The sequence below is a fragment of the Branchiostoma lanceolatum genome, chromosome 16, assembly GCF_035083965.1.
Source record: "Branchiostoma lanceolatum isolate klBraLanc5 chromosome 16, klBraLanc5.hap2, whole genome shotgun sequence".
Lineage (NCBI taxonomy): Eukaryota > Metazoa > Chordata > Leptocardii > Amphioxiformes > Branchiostomatidae > Branchiostoma > Branchiostoma lanceolatum.
The window spans coordinates 3,214,778-3,218,487 of NC_089737.1; positions in this window are offsets into that span (position 1 = coordinate 3,214,778).

A 3,710-nucleotide genomic window follows, 5' to 3' on the forward strand; every position below is an offset into this window, starting at 1 on the left:
CTTTTCGACCAGCTGTCTGATCCTGAAATGACCCGAAGCCAGTCACGTGACCTGAACGAAAGTGTGACGTCAGCAACGTGTCAAAGGTGCCATAAAGTCGGTATCGGCGCCCGTCTCGAATGACCAATATCTATAGCCTTTTTCATTCCTCTCAAATCAAATTATGTCGTTTAAGAACAGACTGGTTTATTGGTCAGAAATTACCCGTGCAATGGCAGCCATTGCTGTTTTGCTGCAGGGTTAACAACCATACAATACAGAAGAGATACATATTTGCTCCACACTTGTGGAACTGTTGCAAGGGTCTGGGTGGCTGTCATTCGGCGCCAGCAGGTGACCTCAATACAACCCTTTCCCAACCGAAGTCAGGTACCCATTCACACCTGGTTGGAGTGAGGAAAGTCGTGTAAAATGCCTTTTCCAAGGACACTACATCGGGGCATATCGTACTCTCCAAGCAGAGCTAGGGTTTCGGCTGGTTTTTAACGTGTTTGTCATGCCTTCTACTTAGTCATCGTTTTTGTTGTGCTGCAAACTTGGGTATCGGGATTTCGACCCGGGACCTCTCGGTTCTGGGCGAAACGCCCTACCGATTGATTGCGCCACACGATGCCACTGATCTCAAGAAGGGTAATGTTATTAACGTACACAAACCACAAGTTGCTTTTAAAAGCTTTATAGACTTCTAACGAGGCTGAGATAGACCCTCTTAAGCCGAGCGTCTTCAGGTATGTGTGTTCACACCACTGTTTGTGTCAGGAACACAAGAGGCCGTGTATTCTGCCATGGACCGTACCCTCCTAACAGATGACTTAGGAATTCTATCTGTTGACTTACGAAACAAGACGACGGCCCGGGTTTTCAAGTAGGTCCTTTTTCGACGGGTGGGACCATAAGTAAAACAGGTCATATCATTGGGGTATTTCTAAATTTTTCTTTGAGATTGCCAGAAATTAATGCAGAGTAACTGAGGGGAAAATTACACGAGCTGTGAAGAAGATGATCACTCATGCCTGTTTCACACCCTTTCACACACCATTTACGTAACCCGAACTGGTCATCATTATAATTTGCTTGTTGGTGGATAAAACTGTACGTGGTACTTCAAGCCAAAACTACGTAATATACATAAAACAGGCTAGTAAGATCTCAATATTCCTAGATACATGAGAAAGAACAGTGATAGCCTTATTCGAAGACTCTACGTGTCAGGATTTTTCGCCTACGATACGGAATTTTTCTGATGGTATGTTATTTCTATTGAGTGTTGTGCACGTTTTCTTGTGACCGTGCCTCTGACATGGCATCAGGAAAATATTATGCCCCCCTCCCCAAAAGCCGGACTCATAGAACCTGCTAAGGAGGATAATGAATAAAAAAATGTTTCTTGAGAAAGACCAATCAAGTCAAAACTGGTCGAATACCAGTCTCATCGCTGTCATTTTCCCAAGAACTACGAGTAAGGATAATGAATTAATAAGCAAAAATGCTCTGTTTCTAGATGACTGTATGATTACTAAAAAAATCCGGACACTTACAATGACGTCACTATCAGACGTTCACCATACCTCAACGTCACCGGACTAGTTTGAAGCAAAGTGTGACATTTTGAATTAAGGTGACCTTTAAACCCTAAGTGTGTCACTGGGGCTTCTATTACGTCTTCGCAATAACTTACAGAGCGGACAGCGCGCTTCAATGTTTTCTCAACAAACATGGCGACAGATATAAGCAAACAAAAGAAGAGCTTAAGATGGGGGAGGGCAATTGAACTGTAAATCATAGACTGCGCACGCGTTACTTTTTTGATTAGCTTAGTCAACTAGCTTTAATGGCACGAATGTCACGTCATATCTCAGCGTCACGTATTTGTGTTTTGTATTTATTCGCAATGAAAGAAGTCATTACACTGGGTTAGCCAAGGCAGCTTTCGCTGGTAACGGCTGACCCACAAAACACAGACGAACGTATAACTTAACCTACAACGTGTAACTTAACTTAATACACAATCTACAAATAAAAGTACAATATTCATAGCAATACACTAATATTAGATACATTGGAATACAGTACAAATACTACGTGGTAGAACTGAGGCAGTTGTTGCACTTTTTTGGCATTTGATCTTTCAACAATTAGGTCCGCATGTTTGGACCAAGTTCACGTGCTGTGTGATTAAGATTAATGGAGCGTTTAACGGGGACCGTGAACTTGCGCAGCCTCCCTCGCCGCTTGGGCGGGACTTCTCCCGATCGGAGGGATTTTAATTGAGACGCTGCTCATTTCATGGTAAATCGGCCTTAAAGGATCTTAAAGATTCCAGATAGAATCTGTGTCAATAAGGATTCCTGACGACTTTATTCGCGAAGTAAGAGAGGACAAGTGTAGTACTTGGGTATTTACAGACAAGGACGACGTGGCACTGCACTCAAGTTTTATAACTTATATCAACAGTGCCACGTACAGATAACAACATACGCAATTTTTTTTAGATACACCTGGGCGAAGTGAGGAAAGTCGTGTAAAGTGCCTTCCCCAACGGCACAACATCGGTGGCGTCATAGGGGGATTCTTCATGGGGATTCGACCTCGGGACCTCTTGGTTCTGGGGCGAACACCCTGTCGTTGCGCCACACGACCCCACTAGTGAGGAGATTCATATATACATGTATATTGTCCTGCAAATTAGGTGGGGGTCAAGTTTTCATTTTAGTTGATGTCGAATGTGAATAAAAACTAAATTCAGGTGTGATAGTCTCTTACATGAAACTTAAAACCTAGAGACTCGGTTTTAGAAAAACTTCTCCTACTAAGACAGATCCTGGCACCTTGAAGAAAAACCATAAACGTATGTAATAAAAGCTGTAACGTTACCCCTATTCTAAAAGGGTATGGAAACCCCAACCCTGAGAGCATGTACTGGACAGAAACTAAAGTTATGCTAACGTAATTAAAGGGGACATTGAAATGAGGCTATGCCAATTGAAGACAATTGAAGAAGATCCCTTGACTAAAGAGTTCCACTCTCCCCCACTCCCACCACATGTCGCACATCACATAGTGGCGAGCAGCCAAACACACAACCCTTTCCTGTTCATGCACATGTCAAGTTGAAGCCGTAGGGATAGGGGTGTAAGTTGACAAATATGTCGGACATCACATAGTGGCGAGCAGCCAAACACACAAACCTTTCCTGTTCATGTACAAGTCAAGGTGAAGCCGTCGGGATAGGGGTTTAGGTTGACTAGCCAAAATTTGATATTTACCTCAGTGTACGGAGGTTTTGTATTCCAGTGTGTGTTTTTTGTCTGTTTGCTTGTGTGGCCGTTATTATCTGAATGCATTAGAGTGGCTGGTTTCAACATGCTAGGCACGGATGGGACAGGAAATTAGGTCAATGGTCCAAGAAAGGTCCCAGAATAGATTATTTCATTTTATGTCTTCTATTTTCTGCTATAGTAATGTTTGTTGCCTTGTAATTAGGAGAGTCAGTGGCAAAAACACAGAAAACAAAGAAATCCACAAAAACTGAATATATTTCATGGAGGTATGACATCTTCGATTTCTTGTACATGAGATTCAGCTCCCCGCTTCTATATCTTACCGTTAATATCTTTGCGAAAATATTCACTTCTCTACTTAAAATGGATATGATATGAAGTTTACAACAGATACAATGCTTACACTATTATCTACACTAACAGGGACAA